Consider the following 23,798-nt stretch of genomic DNA (forward strand, 5'->3'; position numbering starts at 1 on the left):
TACTACCAAGTGGTACTACTGATACTACCACCAAGGTGCTTTGACAGAAAGAAATGTTTTGACAAACCTGACAATTTCAAATTCAGTAGGATTAATTAGAGTGAAGATGGAGCAGATGTGACAATGAGGATTTTATTAAGACTATAGATTTATGTATTGAAGAGCATTCCCTTTGAATGAAAGAAAACAATACCAATTAAAGTTGTTTGAGGCGTATTAGAATCCAGTGAATTAAACTGATTTTTCCATTAATTGTGAAAAAGATTTAATCCCTCACTATGTTCATCTTCTTCAAACTCAAAGCAAACAGAATTATTCATAGAGAAAGAAGAGGGACTGACAGTAGTGGGATTATGTAAAGAATGCCTATAAGGAGTGATGTATAATACAGAGATATAAGCCTATAATTAATGGCACAGAGATTGACTGATGTCAGACAGTTATGTAAGTACAATAGTACTTTATTATTTCAAATTAGTCTAAAGAGAGCTTGAAAATATCTATCAGCATATCTGGTTCATAAATGGGTTAACTGGTTCACACATTTCAAGCATGGTGATCTCAATGGGAAATAGCTGCAGGGTGGAGAGTGAAGCTACAGATCCGAGCTTCTCCCCTAGGCTTTTAATTGTTAGGCATTGTTCTTGACCTTCCTTAACCCCAACTTCAACAGCATTCAGACAAATTGGTTAATTATATGGGTTAGTAGGTCACTAAAACATGTATAATTGAACCAACCATATGCAAATCAAGACTAAATTATTTGGGAATTAAATAATGCTTGCAAAATTGGATTCTGTAGTGATACCCATTATAAAGTTCTATGAAATCTTTAAATTTGGAAAAAGAATTTACTTTCTAAACTATTATCATTCTCTGCCCAATCTTACCTCATTATGGGCTACTCACCCTCCATGCTTCGCCTTTCTTAACTTCCCCGGCTTACTCTTTACCCCATCCCACAGATGATTAAACGTTTCTTTTGTCTGTGTGCTATGGTATATCTGCTTCAGCAGTTATCACATTGACTTATACCTCTTTGTTTACTTGTGTGTCTCTCTCTCTAGGCTGCAAATCCTTTAAGGATGGACTGTATCTTAGGCATCTCTTTATCTCTAAGACTTGGTAGACTGCCTGGTACAAAGTGTGTCTTCAGATTTTTATTGTGTAAGAAAAAGGAATGAACAAATGAAACGTACAGAAATAAAATTTCCCTGCATTTTGAAAATTTTAAGAGATTTATCATCTGTAAGTAAAACATATAATGAATTATTCTAATATCAGATAGTGTGATGAGATGACACTAATGTAGAAGAAAGGATTGGAAATGGGTTTCATTCTATGCTCCTGTGGGACCTTAGGAAATTCATTTAACCCCCTTATCCTCTTCTATTAAAAAAAAGATGATAATACCTATTCCTCTTACTACTTCAACCCTGCTTTGTGGTTAAGAGAATTGAATAACTGTGTGTGTGTGTATGTGTGTGGGAACTCTGAAAACTGTAAAGTGCTATACATGTAAGTTTCCACTGCTGCATTAAAAATGGTGACCTTCTATGAAATAAGATAAATTAGAGAAGGCAGATTCATCAATTTCAGGAACCCCCCATTTGATGTCAAGGTTGAGTGCATGAACCATACATACATTTTACTATTAATTTGAAACTGAATCAATATCTTTTTCCTTTAAGGGTACTATTAATCTCAATAAGTTTGAGATATTGATGGCAAAGACGGAAAATTCTGTTATTTTTCCCTTTTAAAGAATCTATTTACTGGGGCTGGCCCCGTGGCCGAGTGGTTAAGTTCGCGCGTTCCGCTGCAGGCGGCCCAGTGTTTCGTTAGTTCGAATCCTGGGCGTGGACATGGCACTGCTCATCAGACCACGCTGAGGCAGCGTCCCACATGCCACAACTGGAAGAACCCACAACGAAGAATACACAACTACGTACCGGGGGGCTTTGGGGAGAAAAAGGAAAAAATAAAATCTTTAAAAAAAAAAGAATCTATTTACTAGCTTCATTAAGATAAATAGAAATAAGGGAGGTACCTACTCATTTAAATAAATCAAATATTTTATTTCTTTATGTTCTCCTCCAAAAGTCTCCAAATTGAAATGTTTACATTTTTATATAGTTTAAATCTGAGCACAAATTTAATCTTGAAAAGCATATCCTTCACTTACACTGTATCTTGGACATTTTTCCATGTTGCTACATAATCTCCTAATGTTTATCAAATATATTACCATATTTTACTTAAAAATTCCACTAATTATGGATATTTTGATTGTTCCTAGTTTCACTATTATAACTTCTAGTGCAAGGATCATCTTGCCATATATAGGTTTTCCTTCTTTGGGATAATGTCTTTGGATTAAGTTTCCAGAGAAAGGATAATCAAATCGCTGGGCTAGATTTACCTCCAGCAAACACTTAGAGAGGGATGGGGCATATTTTCCTTTTTAATAAGGAAATCTTTTGTTGAGCATCAAAATCCTGAAGCTAAATGAAATGAATGACAAATAACAACTTGAGATATTTCGTGAATAAGCAAAACTATTAAACAAAAAAATAACTAAAAAACAAATTAGAGAAATAAGGATAGTTTCAGAAGGCAAAGTTGTTTCCAGAACTTATTTCCTCAACACTATGTGTTTGTTTTCTCTGTACTTTGGCCTGAGGTGAAAAATGCAAAAGTACAATGGAAATGTTATGGTTCTTAAAAAGGGCAGTAAAATTGCTCTCCAGAAGGATTTTACACTAATAATATACTAGTTTAATTTATCAGTTTTATAAGACCATTGTGTACTACTTGAAAATATGGTTTTTAGACATAATTTTAATAAAATTATTATATTAAGTTTTCCTTAAAAGCAGCAGAAGTGAAAGAAACCAAGAGAAAACCCAGGACTGTGTGCCTTATAAACGTGTCTTCACGATCTATTATGCATTAGCTCTTAAAGGAGAGATTTTCCCTTCATCCTTCAGTTTATGAATTAATCTGCAGCCATATGCATTTGGTTAGTCAAGGCATCTTTTAAACTTTTCATTTCAATATTCAAATTCTATAAAAACTCTTCATTCTCTTATGCATATATTCTCAGAGAAGACTATTTTTGTTTTCTTAAAACTGTAGGCCCTTGGATCTCATTAAGAGTAACAGGTGAAATTTGTAAAAAAAAAAAAAAAATTATTCTGTTTCCTTAAATATATGTTTCCTCACCATGCTTATTTTTTTTCTATTTATTTATCTGTTATTTCTTTTTAATGCTATTTGTTTTCCTCAAATGCTTGCTATTTCTGGTTTCCTGCTCAAATTTATGAATAAAATATTAGATTGTTTAATATAGGTATCTGGCAAGGTTTTTCTGTCGTGACAACAGAAAGTTTTAGAGCTGTGCATTAGGAGTTGTTGAGGATCATGGCTGCTCTATTTCCTGGCAGTATGATCTAGCAGATGCAGCAAATTCAAGTGAGGCCCACTTCCCTGGAATGTATACTACACTGTCCCACATTCATGCTTTTTGTAAGAAATTACTTAGAAAATAGTCTTCATTCATTTTTGCGTTTCCTCTTTCAACAAATTCTTTCTTGTGACACTGAATATGTTCAAAGTTCTGGGGAATAGAGGTAGAAAAAGTAGATAGGACTCTCTCCATCGAAGAGCAATTAGTTAAAGTGCAAGTGTGGTGAGAGAGAAGGAAAAGCAGAGGTTGACTAACCCAGCTTGGGAGTGGGAGCAGTGAGGAGTGGGTGGCGTCATGGAAGAGTCTCTAGAATCAGGGCTGACTAAAGTAAGATTTGATGGATCTGTAGAAGTTGGAAAGGTGAATTAGTTGGGAGAGAGGACATTCAAACCGAGAACTTTCCAGACGAAGAGAAAATGATATGCAAAAGTCAAATGCTTAAGAAAGGGCATGGTGGATTTGAAAAACTGCAAGTAGCTCAGCATGCTTAGAGAAGTAGCATATGAAAGGAACGATGGCTGGATAGGGAAGCAGGTGACCCACTTAGAGGTGGTAGCTGAGGCTATGAATACCCACCTGAACTGGAAAACATTATAACATAGGAGAAAAAGCATTTGATTAGGAATCAAGAGACATGAAGTCACAGACTGGGTAAGCTTCTTGGCCAAATCACGTGATTCCTGAGGCTTCTGTTCATCTGTAGAAGGAGCAAGTGGTTTTCCAATGGTGCTCCAAGTTGCCCTCCTATGGGCTGCTGCCAGTGAGGATGGAGGGGCATGTTGGGCAGGGCTCTTGGTCCTCTGCCTCTTTCCTTTTTGCTACATCAGTTCTGTTTTTGCCTGAAATAGTTGCTTACAATTTCATATGATTTTCTTTTTTTGAAAACTTACCTCCACCAAAAATATTTTGAAAACTACGAGACTAAGCTATCTTATGTCTTTCTGCCAATTTAGGAAAAATAGCAATGTTTACTATTTACTAGAAAAACATCGGACTAGGAGTTCAAGGTCTGATTTCTACACTTGACAAACCCCTGTGTGGCCATAAGGAAGTCAATTTTCCTCTTAGACAATTTCTGCAATCATAAAGAGGAACAAATATTATCTGCTTTCTTGTCTCAGAAGATTGTTTTCTCAGAAGTCAATAAAATTAAATATGTTAAAGTACTTGGTGAACTGTATTTTATAAATGGTTGATATTATTAAGGAAAATATCACCTGTGCTGAAAGATGCTTCTATGCATGAGACTCTCTTATATCAAAGATGCCCTTGGCATGATGGATCTGGTTATTTAATGGAAGTGTCACACTTCTTATGTCACACTCTTTTTGGCTCAAGTTCCTTTACCTAGAATTGAGATAAAAAATCTCTGTACTGGACAGTTTTCTTCACAGTTTTCAATATGTATCAGAATGAGTTTTATTAAAAGAAAAATTATTATTAATGAGCATTATATGCTTCATTGCAAAGTGATGGTAACCCTATATCGCGGATATTTCCTTGAGTTATTCATTCACTCTGTGAGCATGTATTGAGTTGAAATACTATGTATCTGCTGTTCGTAATACATCCCTTACAAAGCTCTGGAGAATAGGTTTAGGTGTTTGATTTTCGTGTTGTTGATAGTGTTGCATTAATGGAGCATTTACAAAATCAAGAGCCATTTCTCTTATTAATACCGATCATTCCTAATGGCAAAACTTAGACATGTGTTAGATTAAAAGATCTTTCTCTATCAGAGTGAACAGGGGAAAGATTAAGATTAGGGAAATAGAAAATTCTCCCTTTTCACAAATATTGTATTCATTCCCATATTGCAGATGAGGAAAGAGACTCAGAGGGAACAGAGTTTCACTAGCAAGTGAAAAACTTAGGAATTGAACCAAGGTCCATCTGACCACAAGTCCTGTGCACATGGCTCTGGGCTAGCAGGGTCCAGTTTAAGAAAGCTTTGTTACCATTCTGTGGAGTCTAGGATGTACCCTCTGGGTCAGTCTTCTTAGCTCTGGCTACACGTAAAAATCATTTGGGAGTGTTTTAAAAATGTTGGTGACCTAGCCCTACCTCCAGAGATTCTGATTTAATTGGTATATGGGGGGCAGGGAGGCAGGCCCAAGCACTGATTTTGTGTGTGTGTGTGAGAGGAAGATTGGCCCTGAGCTAAGATCTGTGCCAGTTCTTCCTCTATGTTGTTTGTGGGATGCCACCATAGCACCGCTTGATGAGTGGTGCGTAGGTTCACACCAGGGATCCGAACCCATGAACCCCGGGCTGCTGAAGTGGAGCACACAAACTTAACCACTACCACTGGGCTGGCCCCAAGCACTGATATTTTTAACTTATCCCCTAAAGGATTCTACTGGACAGTTATGGTGAGAACCACCAGTTCTAGAAATGATTAAATAGAGAAGTGATTTATTGAGATTTATTTTATAAAAAGATTATTTTGGTATCAGTGTGGGGAATGGATTGAAGGAAAATTAGACGAGAGGGGAGGCCAGTGAGGAGGCTGGCACAGCCAGGCAGGCACGAACCAGTGTGGGTCCATGTCAAGAATTCTTTCATCACTTGCAATTCCTGGATAAAGAATCTTGTGGTTAACAGGTACTCTGTGATCTCTCTCCCTAACCTTAGTTGACTCTTGTGCTGTCATAGTCTACTCTGATCCTGCTTCTCTGGTGCATCTGGCTACACCTTTCACTGCTGCTTTTGTCTGTGGTTTCTAGCCAGCACCCTTTCCCAGATAACCAGGGAAACCAACTCGAGTGTTGACTGGGGCATCTTGGGTGTTTTTTGACTGGGGCATACTGGGTGTTTTCTGTCATCTGACAGGTAATTTAAAGAGGATTTTGCTAACTGCATCCAAGTTGAAAAACTGACAAAGCCCTCCTCTTGCAGTCCCTCACTGCAGTACACAGTTCATCTTTCCCATGGGATGAAATCTCTGTGTCTCACTACAGGAGACACCCTCACTCTCTATTGCTTGTCATAACAGTCAGCAGCAGTGCTCCTGTGTGAGTCAGGGTGACTGAAGCTAAACCAAGTCCTGGTATTATCCCTGCCTCTTGCACAGGACATCCCTTCACCCAAAAGTGATCCCCTTTCTTTTGGAGGGACACCCCAAGTGACCATTCCATTTATATTAACTCGTGAGCACTATTATTCCTTTAGTATCATACTCTGCAGCTCTGAGTTCACCACCCTTCACAGTGAACGGGAAGTACAAGAGGCTTGGAGTCTGAATATGAATGGAATCTCAGTTTAATCTTGGCAGCAAGTCAGTGTTGATTCGTTCAGTTTTCTGACCTGTAAAAATAGGAAAAATTTTGTATACTCTTCAAACTTGAAAGAGACATGTAAGTATAAGACCCAAGTACAATATTGGTGCAGAGGATGCATTCAACCAATGAGAGTTGACATTAATTTTGTTATTATGACTGTTAAGTCTGCATATCTTCAAGACTGCTGAGAGAGCAAAGGAGTAGGTAAAAATGTTAGTCTTTGCAATAGTCACATGGGAATATGTATATTCTCATTTGTATATTATGTATGTTGTATTATATGTATATTAAATATTTTGATATAATTAAATATGTTGACTATAATATATAATTATACCTTATATATATTGTATCATATGTATATTAAAAACCAGAGAGGTAGAAGGGGGGAAAGAGAGAGAATAAGAGAAGGAGGGAGGTAGGCTTTATTGGTTCTTTATTCTCTTTTCTGTTATTATTGCTATTATTTTTATTTTGTCTGTTATATTGCTTCCTTGTCTATTTCTTGATGTATTTGGGAGGAGAGAGGATATAGAAAGATTTTCTAATTTTGCCAGGATTGGGAGTCAAAAAAGATGGAAGAACATTGCCATCATATCATAAAAGTTAATTTGAAATGTATGCAGCCAAAATTAAGATTGATATTGAGTTGTATTTTAGTTGATTTGTTTTAAATTTAGATTAATTTGAAGCTTTTATTAAAAGTGTTCTATTTATAACCGAAAGTTCTTTGTAATTCAATTAAATACTATAAATAAGAAATGCCTTTTGATAAAAATATGGTTGGTTAATTAAATAGAAATGTTCATATTGTGTTAGTGAGTAAACAGAAAATAAGGAGACCTTCATTTCCATATTGCAATGGAGGACACAGAGAGAAACTAGATGTCAAAATTTTAAAAATTTAGTATTTGAATAATTTATATCAAGCCTCTTATTAATACATAGTTTGAAAGAGCTTCACTGAAAGCATAATTCCAAAAACAGTTGATCATTTTAAATAATTTATCTATTTAAAAGTCTATGATCTAAGGCAGGCTCCTACCAAAGCTTCTCATTTATAGCCACCATTACACTAATTTGCTTAATGGACAAGCCTGGTAACAAAACAAATTCCTTTAGAAATTTTAATCCTCAGAAAAGGGAAAAGAGAAGAGGACATCAAAGAGCATTCATTAGATGCTACAGAAGAAGGATTGTTCAATTTCAAAGGATCTACTCAACTACACCATCATTCAGCCATACTTCACAATTTTGTCCAGAAGAAATTATGAGTGGTTTTTATAAAAGGCCTTGGATGGAGTCAAGATAAACAATTCAAACCACATTTTTGATCTGCCACTCCAGTAACTCTAATAAAAAGATTTAATTTTGATTTGACGTTCACTTAATGAACACATGTGAATGGGGTTCTAGAATTTCAGTTAATGTCAAGAATAGTAAACTTCAATTTCTGCAACCCTGTTTGAAAAACAGGACAGATAACAATTTTCATGGCATTTTTCCATGGTGACTCAACGATAATAGATATTAATTCCAAGAACACATCTTAAAGTATTTTTGGTATCCTATTAGGTAACTGATCTGTATCTGGAACCTTGAAACTAATTTAAATCACCTCCAGGCTTTCTTACCATTTCCTCACCATCATATTCTTTTCCAGATCGCACATCATTCTTCTCCATGGAGAAGCTGGAAGCTAGGCTTTAATAGTTTTTCTTTTCTGTTGGTCATTTGTTCATATTACATAATTGACCACAAGTAATGTCATTCTTGTCCTCTCCTTGGTTTTCTTTTTGCTCTGAAAATACCAGGGAAATTTCTTTCCTATTATCCTTAGCATTTTTCGCAAACATCAGGCAACTCAGTATCATTAGGTAATCATATTCTTCTTTCATTTTATTTTGTTGTTGTACTTTTTCTGATCTTTCTTTGTACTTCTCAAGCACAAAGTTATCAGAAAACAGGCCATACAACCACTCTGATCTTTAGATGCCTTTATGATTGTTAATCTAGATTGCTCCAAATAAACAGAATGTTAGAATCATCTATAGGGTAATATATGGACTTTTCTTTTTGGTTTGCTTCTTATAGTCTAAAGCTGCACTATCCAATATCATAGTCATTAGCCATATGTGACTGTTAAGCTCTTGACATGGAATTAGTCCAACTTGAGATGTGGTCAATATCTAGATATCCAATATAAGCATTAGATTTTGAAGACTTTGTATGAAAAATTATAAAATGTTTCAATAATCTTTGATAGCGATTACATGTCAAAATGATACTATTTTTTAATATATTCAACAAATAAAATATATTATTGAATTTAACTTCACCTGACTCTTCTTGCTTCTTTTAAAGTACATGCTAGAAAATTTAAAATTTCATGTGTAGCACACATTATGTTTCCATTGGGCAGCAGTGATTATTCCCAGAATACTTTTAATATTTTTAATTAAATGTATTAGCTTCTTATTGCTGCTGTAACAAACTATCACAAATTTAGTGGCTTAAAACAATACAAATCTATTAACTTGCAGTCTGGGAAGTCAGAAGTCTAGAGTGGGTTGGCAGGGGCTGCATTCTTTTGGAGACTTTAGGGGAGAATCTGTTTCTTTGCCTTTTCCAACTTCTAGAGGCCACCTGCATTCCTTGGCTCATGGCCCTTTCCTCGATTTTCTAAGCCAGCAGTGTAGCATCTTCAAATCTCTCTCTCACTGTCTCCTCTCTGATCTCTGCTTCTGTCATCACATCTCTTACTCTGACTCTTCTGCATCCCTCTGATAAGGACCCTTGTGATTACATTGGGCCCATCTCAAGACCCTTAACTTAATCACATCTGCAAATTGGCTTGTGTCATGTTAGGTAACATATTCATGGATTCCGAGGATAAGGAATTGGACTTCTTTGGACAACCATGATCCTGCTTACTACACTAAGTACATTTAGTGCTTTTTTGGTTTGTTTGGTTTGTTTGCAATTTAAAAAATTTGATTGTGTTCAAATACTTTAAGAACAATATCACTTTAATACGGACAACCAAACATAAAAAGCAGCAAGTCTGAAGTAGCATGGTGCAATGGCTTCTCATCTAGCAATGCCGCTGACCTCAATTTGACTTTAGTTACATCAGTCATTTGCCTCCTTGGGTTTTTTTCTATTTAGCAAAAGGAGATCTTTGGAGTCTATACAAGGACCATAAAACTGCAATTCTTTGGGCCATAGTTCAAACATACTCTACTTATTTTAATAATTAGTTCAAGTCCTTGTAGAACTACTTTCAGCTGTAAGATGTTTCGTATGTCTTTTATCAGACTTGTGAATAATGAGGATGTGAATTGTGAATTGTTTTAATATATTGCCCATAGCCAAGAATTATACTCTTGTTCCATCATATAATATAATAGGTAAACTTTCTATTAACATATAAACTATCTACCCTGGTAGTCTGTCACACTTTGTGACTTATGACAAACCTTACTTTGAACTTTTTTGGCATTACTTTCTCTGAATAACTTAATTTAAGCAACTATTTTTAAGAAATTAGTATTTTTCCCTCTTTTCTTATCTCCCTCCATCCTAGTACAGTTTAGAAATAAAGGGTCAAGATTTCATTCTTTTTATAACAAAACATCATTCAGCAGCTTGCTTATCTCTAGGGATATTTTGGAAATTTTTAGAGAAAAAGCCACAATGCTTGGGCTGAAGGTCATGATTTTTAGAATGGATGGTTAAAAGGTTGAACAACTTCTTATGCATTGAGTATAATATGGTTTTATCATTATATTTAATTACATCATTCTATTGTTTGTTTCCAGGTCATCAGAAATAATTTCATCCATGTAAAATAAAAAAATAAGCTCTAAAACAAAATACAAGTGATTTTAGGAAAACTCATCCTTTTGAAATATTTGTGACATAATTCCCAAGTTGATGTAAATAATCAAAAATTAACTAAGGTGGCAGATTTATGTGCTTAGAGGTTCTGAGAAAGACAGAGAGAGAGAGAGAGAAAGTGACCCAGACACACACACACACACACAAAGACAGAGAGATTCATTCCGTTTGGAGATCTCATTTAAAGATCTCCTCTATTTAACATTTTCGGACATTATAGAACTAAATATTTTCGGACAGGTAGATGATGCTCATTAAATTGCTAACTGAACAATAATGAAAATTCAGGCTAATGTTTACTTTTAATTGTGTAATTAGCATAAAATTCTATCCAGAGAAGGAATAGTACCCAACCCATGTCTGTGAAGTCAATGAGATGGCAATGCCATTGGGATATAACCAAAAATTTCCTCTTCCAGCTTGAACTACAGAACATTAATTTTCTCATGGCTTTTCTATAATCAGGTCAAATTTTACAATAAATGTTGCTAATACTGGAAACATAGACTTATGTTATACAGTAAGCTTTAATGGATGATGTACAATAGGATGGTTTTCTGTTTTATTTATTCAGTACTAAAGGAATATTGAAAATCTTTTTATATAACTTAACACATTCTAGACTATGTTGCAGTAGATTAAAATTGATCATGAGGGGCTGGCCCCGTGGCGCAGTGGTTAAGTTCACACACTCCACTTTGGTAGCCCAGGGTTCACCAGTTCAGATCTTGGGTGCAGACCAACACACCACTTATCAAGCCATGCTGTGCAGGCGTCCCACATACAAAAAAAAATAGAGGAAGATGGGCACAAATGTTAGCTCAGGGCTAATCTTCCTCAAAAAATAAAAATCAATTATGGTATGATGGAGTCAAAAGCAGCTAAAATATAAAGAGACTATGCTATGAGGTTATTAGAGGGTCAGAATAAATACTACTTAATCTCACAAATATATAAAAATCTATATCTTAAAATAAAATATTCAGCAAAATAATGTATTAAACTATTAACAGCTAAAATCTTAGAAATTGAAAATATATGTATTTTTAAGTAAAGAATAATTGTACCAACTAAATGTAAGTATAAATTATAGATGTCAAAAACAAAGAGCTCCTTCAGAAACAAAACAAATTCTTAATTATTAGGATAATGGCACCAATATTTGGAAGTTTTTAACAGTTCAAAATGATTCAAGTTTGTTTTGAAAATCTGGATTTATTTCTGATTTAAGTCCCCAAACTTTGAAAATATGTTTCAGTGTCTCCAACCAACCTTAATGAAGAAGTCTCATTTCTCTATGTGACAGTCTCATCCCAAAATATCTAGTCTCGATTTCCCTTACAAACCCTCAAACCATAAAATATAAAGATGCATCTGGTAAATTTAGCATTCAAGCAGGTGTGTTCTCCCAATACATATCTGAAATATTTAGTATCAGTCAAGTGTCTTAAGTAGATTTTTCTAATTAAGCAGGATTGTGTGAGCGGATTCTTCCCTGTAGAAAGAACCTCTTTACAAATAGCCACCTTTGCAGTACTCAGGCCTTGTAATGTTGCAACACTTTTTATTTTTATGCCTTTCATAATTCCCAATGGCCATTCATTTAGATTCAAGTCTTAAGCACTTAAAATGAGGTTCTATCAGGGGAGTTCTAAAGATGGTAGAGGAATATTTTTTCCCAAGTCTTGCTTTAGAAATCTGTTTTACAAAGTTATTTAATTTTTTTCAGACAAAAGCGCCAATCTTTCATAACATCCTAAAATGTTTACTACCAACCAGAACTTAATTGATTTGACCTGGTCATAAAAAGCGAGCTTTTATATCAATTATCCAAAAAGAAAAAGCACAATCTTCTTATCATCAAGAGTTTTTTTGCATTAAAAGCAGCAATTAAATACTTATCTGTTTTTTTGTAGAATCATGCCATTCCTTTGCATGATCCATTTGGTATTAATCAATCATTTTTCATTTGTTTACAGTATAGAAACCAAAATAGGATGTGTAATTCTACCATGGGTTTTAGCCAGCTGTAATTTTAGTGACATAATCAAATTGGAATCCTATATTCCAGTTGGCACTCAAGTTTGCCAATTTTGGCCTTTCATTTCCCATTATTGTTAGTCATAGTAATTTTTTACTTCCCACTTCTATTAATTTCATTTTCTGAAGAGAGATTAGCAAGATCATCCAACATAGAAAATAAATTTGTTTTCTTCATGTATCAACTAGTTTCACTCTTTGATCTATCTCATTCATTCACTAATCATTTATACTCTGAGAGATACAAAGATTAAGTAAGTTTCTATCCTTTCTGTAAAGTAAATCACCAGGGAGAGAAATGAGTATGATTCATATTTTATCCTCATCCTTCTACTGCGCCTTCTTTTATTCTTCCTCCTTCATTGACTACCTTAACCTGTCAAACCAGTTTGTACATAAACGCAATGAAAACGGACCTTCAGTTCTATACTAATATCTAATATCTCTTCAGAATGGATGGTGAAGTATTAATCAAAATGACTACTAACCATTTACAAGTAACAAATCAATCATCGATAGCAAACTAAGGGTTAGTGGCGATGGTTTGTTTTAAAGTCAACTCTTCTGTGATAGGTTTTGTTCTGTGCCCAGTATGCAGGGGGTATTCAATAAGTGGTTGCTGGAAAACATGTCAGCCTCTCCAAATTTCAGAAATATTACATCTACTTCTCTCACGTCTGTTCTATCATCAAGGGAAATTAAATTGTCTTCTCGCTGTTTCTTTATTACAAAGCTACTTTGGTTATTGCCCAGAAACACTATTCTAAATGGTTGAAAATTGATTGTTTGATGATTTGTCCAGGCATCATTCCTGAATTCAGTGTGTGTTGAGTGTTATTAACTGCTAATATAGCACATTTTATTCTAAGATTGGGCTCTAAAAAAATTGTTTCCTAATATTTGATATCTTCTCCTGTTTTGCATGAATTATGGGAAAAAATGTCTAATGTCTTTGAAATGAGATTTCCAGTTCTCATCTTTCACATCAACAAATCCTCCCTATTTGAATTTCCATATGTATTTTAAATATTCTGGAAGAATCTTCTTTTGTTTTGTTGTTTGACTTAGGGCTACTCTGGCTTCAATGATTTCAAGTTAACTGGTCAGAACTGAACATGATCGATTGATTGCCTGTTTGACAATTTCAGAGGCCTTGTTACTATATGTGAGATCAAAGGAAAATACAAGAAAGAGCTAGGTGGAAGTTATATATTTTTTCCCTATTTCAACCATATTTTTCTCATGTAGGTGGTGATTTTTGCTTGCTAGCTGGAAATTTTCATAACAATTATAGAAATAAATAAGCATTTATCTATTTCCACTTCTTAGAAATATAAAGTACTACAGATTTTTAAAAATCTCTGTATAGAAAGCACGTTATGAAATTCTGAACTCCCATACTACTTGTTTTCACTTCTGCATACACTTATTCTAATTAGAAAGTTTTGAATACTGGAAGGGTTCATAGAAATCATCTAGTTTAAATATTTCACTTTAATGAAATAGTTCAGGCATACAAACAATTTATATGTAATATAAACACCTGTGTACTCAAGATGCAGCCTGAGAAACACAGCACTGAGGATTTGGTTGGAGCTGTCTTGCTTCAACTGTGATGTCTTCCCAATTTCATTAACCTCCATTCTTCCCAGAAATAACCTCTACCATGAATTTCATGTTTATCATTATCGTGCATGTGTATGTGCTTTTGCTGCATATACATATGCTCAAAAATAATAGATGTAATTGTTTTGCATGTTTTTAAACTTGATACATAAATGGTATCATCCCACAAGTATCTTTCTGCAACCTGCTTTTGCCGTTGCTGCTCCACACTGCATTTTGAGATGCATTCATGCTAACTCAAGTAGCTGTAGGGCATTCATTTTTTTATTTTTACTGCATCTAATATCACAGTATGTGAATATTCTATAAATTATTTGCCCACTTATTTATCCAAAGGTGTTTAGATTATCCTCCCACCCCTTTTTTTGTTCTTACAAGTAATTCTGCAACAGGTATTTCCCGTACATGTGTAGAGACATAGAGAAGGACACAAGAGTGGAGAGACTGGCTTTTAGGATGTGAGACTCATCAGCTGTCACTAATCTGCTCTCTGAAGTTGCTGTACTGTTATATATTCTCCATGGTTTCTTCACCTCCTCATCAATATTTTGTATTCCTGGACTTACCATTTTTGCCAATTTTATAGCTGTGAAGTGATATCGCATCATTTTAACATGCATTCCTCTAACAACTAGGGAAATTGAGTATCTTTTTCAGCTGTTTATTAGACATTGAGTTTCCTCTTTTGTCAACTGACTGTTCACCTTCTTGGCTCATTTTTCCTCTCATATTTTCTATCTTTATAGATTTATAAAAAATCTTTATGTACTTGGATACTAATCCTTTCTTGATTATATGCATCACAAATACTTCTCTCAGTCTATGCTTTGACTTTTTTGCTGTGCATACATTTTCAATTTTAATATATCAAATTTAACATTTTTCCCTTATGAACTTCATTTTTTATGTCTTAATGTTTAATAAATCCTCTCTTCCTGTCTACCTAAAATCATAAAGCTATTTCATGCTAAAAGTTTTTAAATTTTGCTCTGCATCTTTAACTCTTTATCCTACACATTTAGGTATAAAGTTGAGAGCTGGTATTATAATTTTTTCACATGCCTAATCTATTGTCTGAATAATTCATCTTTCCTCCCTGCTCTCTAGTGCCACCTGTTATTTATCAAGTTTCCATAAATGCAGGGCTATATTTCTCAGCCCTCTGTTCTATTCCATCAGACTAATTTCTATCCCGGGACCAAAGCAGCATCGCCTCAATTACTGTCATTTTGTATTAAGCCTTAATAGTTCATATGGAAATTCCCCATCTTTGTTCTTCAAAATTGTATTGACAAGTTTTGACTCTTTGCTCTTGCAGATGCATGTTAGAATTAACTTTTCAAGTTCTGTGAAAAACTGCAGTGGGCTTTTAATAATAATTACACTAATTTTAGAGCTTAATATACAGTATCGAGTCTCCCATCCAAGAACAGGCATATCTGCTAATTTATTCGGGTTTGCTCTTTAATTTTAATAGATAAGTTAACCATAGGCCAAAAAGTGACTGCTCAAAGTCGCGTAGCCAATTAATAGCAAAATCAGCGGTAGAAGGAAGGTTTCTGGACTCCTTAACAGCTCATACACTGACAAAGGCCTAATTATTTAGTCAGTCAAGAAAGAAGATCCTGGAGTCTTTGCAGCTACTCTACCCACCAGCATGAAAGTGAATCCAACTTCTGGAATTTACTAGGCCCTTGATAATCAGTGTGGTCAGAGGGCTTGTTAGAAATGCAGAATCTCATCCCTTTCCTGGGCCTACCAAATCAGAATCCTTATTTTTAAAAGATTCCTGGGTTATTGGTAGGCACAGTAAGGTTTATGACATATTGCTTATGAAAATGGAGTCCTGAACTTCATTGCCTTGGCTCTTTTTCTCTAAAAGCTGTCGAAAATGCTAGTAGTAATCTTGACTCATTGACTTGCAGAGGATTCAGGTAAGGAACATTGAGGCTTCTAGCATGACCCTTAGGGCTCGCTCTTCAACCACAGGCTCTCAGCAGCCATCCTCTGCTCTGCTGAATGAACACCAAAAGTCCAAAATGAGAAGAGATTGTCTAAATATTTATGTATATATATGCAATCATATTCCTTTAAAGAAAGCAAAATGCTAGGGCTTTTTCTAAAAACAATTTCTCAGGAAGACTGAGGCTTCTTTTGATCTCTGTAGTTACTCAGGAAACAAATATATTTGCTTTGAAATCACTAGCTGCCTCAAATTGGCATTTTGGCTTCTAAATGCCATGGGGGAAAATTCTGTAGAAAAAAAGATGGAATAGTGGGGAAACAGAAGCACAGAAGATTCCGTCTTTAAACTAAAACAAAGAAGAACGATCAGACGATTTTTTTCAAGTAGTCATATACTATTCATGTTAATCTCAGTTGAGCCGCCTTCTTGTTTAACTACTACAGCAGCCAGTTATCTACAGGGGGAGAGAAAAAAAAAAGGTGAAGAGAGGAGATTAAAAAAAAAAAAAAAAGTGAGATCCCTGTAATATCACCTCGAGCCACTAGGGGTATCTTTGTACCATTTTTCATCCTGCACCGATTTGGAGTAGAAACCTATATTAGGGGAAAACCAGGGTCCTCGGCATTTTTTGCGAACAGTGCACCCAGAATCCAAAAAGATTTAAAAAAAGAAGAAAGAAAGAAACCACAGTTCTTTCCGTCACCCGGACGGGGCTGCGAAATCGCTCTACTGGACATCGGCGCCGAGGATTCATTTTTGAGGTCAATTTCCAATCGAGATAAATCTATTGGATTAGTAGGATTATCTGATTGCAGCTGAAAGAAGTAACGTTGTTTGACCATTTGTATTTCTTGCCTGATGGTCGGATTTATATGGAGGTGGCTTTGGGTCCCGAGGATTCTGGATCCTGGTTGCATCTGGAGAGAAGAAAGGATCAATCGACACGTTTTGGAAGTGTCCGTGGGTGAATAAAAGGGGGGGGGGGGCGCAAAACTGGTGTTGCGGCTGCTTAAAGAAGGAAAAAAAAATGAAGCATCTTGAATTCTGAAACAAAAATTACCGAGTGCTCGAGATTCCCAAAAAGCGCCTAGAAACTGGTAAATACTTTGACCAATTCAGCTTGAATTTGACGGCGAAGTGTTGGAGAAACTGTCTCCTTGAATTATTGGAAGGGGACTGGGGGAAGATGAAGGGGCTTCGTCTGTGGATTTAGCTTGCTGAGGGTAAGTTTGGGGGTCTTTTATTGGGAGGGGGCTGCCTGGGTTTGTGTGCCGCTGCGCCGAAGGGGCTGCGGTCGCGGTGTCTGTGAAATGGGAAGAGAAGGGGGGATGAAAACCACCTCACGCATCTCCCGGCGGATCGCTAGGGAGCTACTACCTAGATCGTGCTTAAAAACCTTATTTTGTGGCGTCGATGAGGAAGCCAAGCAATCCTCCAAGCTCTCAACTTTGCATTGAAAGTCTCTCTGTCGGGAGATCCCTCTTGGATCCAGTGCTTTCTCCTAGTGATACTTTAAGGAGAGGAGGCAGCGATGCCTTGGAAAACCTGCATGCGGAGGGGAAAAGCCCGAGTAGAAATCGCTGCTGCCTCGGCGGAGGTTTCGTGGCTGTCTGGGCTTCTGGGGGAATTTTGCAGGGGAAAGTGGCTGTTTTCATGTTGTCTCGTTCTCCCTCCCTTTCCTTCTCCCTTCCCCCTTCCCGCCTCCTCCTTCTCTCAGCCGAACACTAAAGGGTTACAGGGTCACTGCATCGGATAGAGACAGTAGGAGTGGGTGACTGGCCACACATGTTGTCTTGTAATTCACTTGCACGACTTTGCATAATACAGTCCGAGGTAACTTTCTTCAAGTTGGACGAGTCCAGGAAGGCGTTGCAGCCTTTCTGCCGCGGGCCCAGGCTGGCGAGTGCGCCAGGCAGCCGGCTGCATTTCTGATGCATCCTACCCCGGCTGCCTCGCCACTTACTGGCTTTTCTCTCCGACTGAGCGGTGCGCGCGCGTTCCCGGACATTTTCTTGCAGCTGAATTCAGGGAAATTCTTTTTTATTTTTTTAATTTTATTTTGTAGCTCTTAAGAAAAACTCATCTTTATTTGCGGCAGCAAAATCACTTTCAGCAATTGTAATGAAAATTAATCACTCAAATGAGTGAATGTTAATTGACTTAGGAAACTAAAAGTCGCTTTGGAATCCAGAAAAGCATATTATTTTGAACCACTTTTGGAGTCCACATAGGTTCAGAACAATTACCTATAAAGAAATGATTTATTTAAAATATATATATAGGTATGTTAAATAGGTAATGAACACCGGCCCCCCCATATACCTTCTGACACCTCAACATCATAATTTTAGTTGGCTTTTTCTATTTATGGCCAATTCGTTAAATTTTGAAGCTTGAGACATTCAAATGCATTCGAATAAAATGGAAATAGATAATTGTTAAAATATAAAATAATTTAATTTTGTACATTTTGATCTTTTAAAGAAAAGCATCAAACGTTTTTTCAGGGGTTTCTGTTTACAGATTATGAAATACATGTAGATACCGCCATGGTTTTAGCATTGAAGCCTCTTCATTATATTCATATTGTATATTTCTTCATATAATGAAGAAAGAAAACTCATCGAAAGGCAACTCTTCAATGTCATCTGAAGCATTGTAGTCCTAGTACTGATTTCAGGAATTCCGGATCCATCAGACATTCTGATTTTAAAACAAAAGCCAAACTTTCTTCCTGGATTTGCACGTGTATGTGTGTTTCCTAAACGTAAATTCTGAAACAAGCACAATGCCGTTCCTTTTTCTTTTTTAAGATTAAATAGCAAAATATAAAACTTTTGTCTCCCAAGAATTCTATAGTGGAAAAGTTAGATACTTCCTATTTCTGCAGATTTTGTGTAAGTTTGTCTAAAGAGGAAAAAGTAGAAAGAGGTCGTTTCTACAAGCCCAATTGTTAGTTTTAAGGAGGTATCTGAGAGGCTGGGTTTACCTTTTTTTTTTAAGCAGCTCCAAGTCACATGGTTCACATGCAGAGTGAACTAGAGGAATGGATGTTCTGTGTGTTGGTACATTCTAGCCACTGATCCTAGCCACACAGTCCAGGAATATTTAACATCTCTTTTCAAAGTTTAAATTAATAAAAAAAAAAAGACAGCTAGCAAATAATGTATTAGATGATAATCGTAAATAAATATTGAAGGTGAATGGCAGGTGGGCTGGGACTTCTCTTTTTAGGCTAGTAGAGAATATAATGTTGATATAAAAGTAGATGACGAATATGAAACATGAAAAAGGACATCCTCTTCTAAGTTAATTTGCACATTTCACAACCATTGAACCAGTGGTCATGGGTGTGCCATAGTGCTAAAGCAGAAGACTCCGCTTAAAGTGCCCTTGTCGTGGCTGAACAATATTTTTCTCTGTCAAGAATAATCAATACCTTCTACTCCCTTGCTCCATTCTCTTTTGGCAGTGAAAATCCAAAGGGGGAAACTTTGGCTTACTGTTTGGTTTCTACAAGCAGTTCCTACACAAAACTTTGGTAAACTTTGTAGGTAGTAGATCCACTTCGGAACGTCAATACAATGGAAATAAAAATAAACAAAATTACACACCACAAAAGTTTAAAGCTGGAGCCAGTAAGTGAAGGAAGTACCCACTTACATAAATACTCTCCACTAGTAGAATGGATCACTTTAAGAACTATTGAAAGACCTGAAGAGTTCACTTAGAAAATTAATTACATTTTGCTCTACGTTACCCAAATACATTTTTTTTGGTCATGATTCTGAAAAAGAACATGGTGGCCTTTATCAGTTCCAGTTTTGCTTCAGAATAACACAGAATGTGGTAGTTTGAGGTAAAGGGATGGAATCTCTCAGTTAGCCCTGAAAATTGCAGGCACAGTTCCTAATGTATGTGCCAAGAAATAGCAGTGGATTCCCCAAAGCTTATCACTGTGGAAAAAGTGATGTTGTATTCAGTGGAGCTCTGCTTGACAGCTGCCCCTGTCCCTCAAAAGCCTCTCCTGAGTTCTAACTGGCCTCACCTTTGGGAGCCAACACATTTGCTGCAGCTTCATTCTATGATTTTGAGACAGTTAAATACAGCTAAATGTTATTCTGCATTAACTGATTTTTTTAAAGGAAATTACTACACACTCTTAATTGAAACCAAAATAAAAAGGGTACTCCTTTTTTAATGATTTGTTGAAATTTAATACATGGCATCCCCAAATGCAAATCTTCCATCTCTTTTGCTTTATTGAGAAACAAAAAAAAATTGTTTCAGCTGATATAGCATTTTAATTTTTAATACTCAAATTTGCAAAGCCCAGAAAAATAAAAAATTAACATAGTGAATACTTGTGATGAATCCAGGGCATCCTTTTAAAAGATAATTCAAAACGTTTTGAAATAGTTAACCTTTTAATCTTGTGGGATAGCAACGTTCTCAACTGTTTTTAAGAAGAATGATTCCTTACCAGTAACAAGTGTGACCATTTTGTTTTGTTATTAATGAAATCATATTGACAATGTTAAATATTGCTGTGTTGCCATAAAAGGACATGAATTATCTCTGCCCACAGGAATCCCTGCCCCTGCACAGGAAAAACCACACCGATTTGGTAGCAAACCTGTGTGAAAGAGAAAGACTGCCAACTTTAAGCTTAACTGAAGTCAGAGAAAACTAGTAAATCACTCCAGGCATTTGAAATTATTAGACATTAAACTTTTGGGGGATTTTATATGAATTCTTTTTATAACAGTCAGTATAATCTCTTCTGTGCCTATTTCCGTTGCGTGTAAGAGAAATTCTAGTCAATGGCAAAACGTTTTACTGCTGCCATTACTGCAGACTTTACAGATCAGAGATGTGTCAGAGTGTTAGCTTTAGCAGTAATGCCTCTTTTGTGTGAAACCTTATGGGCCTTGCAGGCACTCTCTCATCCTGACACTCATAAAATGTTCAAGTCCTCATATTTATTATTAAATTTTCTTCCTGTATATAGCAACAGAGCACTTCAATATATGAATGTGTAGCCAAAAAATGACAGGCAAGCATGAATGGGACTAATGAGTTTTAATAATACACATATTAAGGACTGCTAAAGGAAGTTTAATTAAGAAAAACAAGTTGAGCATGAAATTCATTTTGGAACAAATGCAAGTTAAGTTACTGCTACAGATGTAAAATCAGAAACCACGGGGAGACATCACAGGAAATAAAATTCCAGGCTGAGACTAGACCTACTTAAAGCAGTTGACATCTTAAGACCTGCCTTTAGCTTGGTGAGCTTGGGTTTGACTTATGAAATCGAAGAATATATACTTTTTCAGTGTTTTCACTTTTCTCTGGTTTCTATAGCAATTTTAGTTTAGTATTTTAACTGCGTATCCAGCTACACTTTTGTACATAATATGAGCTCCCTTGATTCGGGCCACACAGTAACCTTTCCTTTTTCTGTAGCCTACTTTTCTAATACCACATATGTCTGCAGTTAGAGCTAACTGCCCAAGCCCTTGCCATCCCCTTAGGTATGCGGTGCTTCAGTAAGAGCTGCTTATGGATCCATTTACCTGTACCTATAATTCTGTTTAATTTTGGCATAATTTAGAAAATAGGTAGATTTCTTTATTTGCTTGCTTACTTATTTATTTGGTGGACGTCATGGATGTGGGCGCAGAAGTTGGGGAGGAGATGGAATCTTTGGCAAATATTTTCTTAGAATGTGGTTTTCTTACATTTTGTCTGTATCTAACTAACATAGATACATTCTGGAAAGAGTGAAAAAGTCAGGCAGTAATATGAAGGTTTTATATATGTTCTTCAACTGCCTTTTTGGAAACATCCAGTTGATACACTAATTTATTCTTCACACAGATGTTTGGCATCACTTATGTGTAACAGTAGTTTTTTCTTCCTCAACACACTCAATGAATGTTGAGTCTTCAGGAAAAAAGAGGTTCGTTGTCACATTTAAAAATGAATTGAAAATTCTTGTTGCCTTTTTAAAAATAGTTATGGTGAATACTTTCATATTGTCATATGGCATACTCACTATGCTTGGAAATTCAATAAGGTCACACATGAAACCAATGAATATTGATTGGCTAAAAACCAATTTGGGATTATCACTAGCATAAGTTTCCCTGATAGGACAACCATTCCTTTTATGACAGAACCGACCAGGAAAACATTGATTACTGCATATGACATCGACCAACAGTTGTCACAATACTCGTACCTGAAAATAATACTTGAGCCATTTAATAGTTAACCACAAAGCTAAAAGGAATAAAGGTTCACTTCAGTAACCATTATGTTTCAAGTCAGGGCATCTGTCATTTTTGATTTAAGTCTATATTACTTAGCTGTCCAAAACTTTACACACAAGTGACAGTGTTATCTATCCTTTTTCTGACAGGTAAAAAAAAGTCACCAGTTTCATTACCTCTTTAACTGTGCCAAGTGTTCTAATGCATATATTAGTATGAGATGGATGCCAAAAGTTCCTATTTATTTACAGCTGTGGTCTTTAGTAATAACATCTGAGGAGCTATGGAATATAGGAAGGTAAAACATTTTGCATACTGAAACAATACAGTAGTGGTGGTCTCTATAACCTCCTGGATGGCAGGGATTTTTGTCTGATTTTTCAAGTTGTGTGTGTTTCTCTCTAGCACCTAGAACAGTGCCTGGCACATTACTGTGACCAATAAGTATTTGTTAAATGAATGAAGAGAGCTGGTTCGGGCCTTGGGTGCTAACAACTAAATATGGAACCTCTTGCTTCATCCTTGGTGTCTTCATTTTTGCTTTTAATTTTTTCTTAACATAAATCAGTTGTTATTTGAATTGGTAGATATTTTGAAGTTGTTTTCAAAATTCCAAAGGTAGAAACTAATATATTTAAAAGACTGAATTTTAATGAAAAACAAATAATAATCGAAACTTTTTAGTAATTTTTGTATATGGTTTATTTACTTTATTTCAGTAAATTATTTTATCGAGACTTACAAGTATAATAGGATTATTTCTGGTTATAATTTACCAGAACATACATTAGAGTTATTTTCTCTTGTGAAGAAAATGTGACATCTCAAGGATCTCTGGAAGCACTAAAAATTATTTCAAACTCTTAGAACGTGGACGATAAGGTCTAAAATATAATGAATTTTGGTGTTTTGGTCATTATTTAAGACTTTTTCCTTTTTTAACACTTTATAATTTCAAGCTTCCTATTATTCAATTTTATTTAAATGGTGAATTCTTTTAGCATCTTATATTCCATGTGTATATTAAATTCTTGTGAATATCTATTCATTGATGTTCTGTTACACAAATGGCCCATGAATAGAGCATTGTTTTGAATTTTCTTATTGTTAGTATTAATAGAACTGTAATTTGAAGGGAAAATATAAGATGTGCATATCTGAAGAAGATTGCAATTGTAATATTCTTTCCCCTTTGGGGCACTAGTTGAGCTCTAAGCCAGGTCAGGAGTGACAGGAAG

General features: G+C 35.6%; 1 protein-coding gene across 15 annotated transcripts in view; it reads left to right on the plus strand.

Annotated features, from left to right (window-relative positions):
• Positions 1-23,798, plus strand: part of NLGN1 (neuroligin 1) — an 829,283-nt gene that overhangs the window by 141,246 nt on the left and 664,239 nt on the right. For 6 of the 15 annotated variants that reach the window (XM_070582357.1, XM_070582360.1, XM_070582361.1 and 3 more), the window contains exon 1: positions 16,838-17,505. The exons of 8 other annotated variants lie outside the window; for them this stretch is intronic. The gene's annotated coding sequence lies outside the window, so the exon portion shown is untranslated. Of the gene's footprint in view, positions 1-16,827; positions 17,506-23,798 lie in introns of those variants that run through there. One more of the 15 variants, XM_070582362.1, reaches the window with a different exon arrangement.

Source organism: Equus przewalskii, chromosome 18 (assembly GCF_037783145.1).
Source record: "Equus przewalskii isolate Varuska chromosome 18, EquPr2, whole genome shotgun sequence".
NCBI classification, from domain to species: domain Eukaryota; kingdom Metazoa; phylum Chordata; class Mammalia; order Perissodactyla; family Equidae; genus Equus; species Equus przewalskii.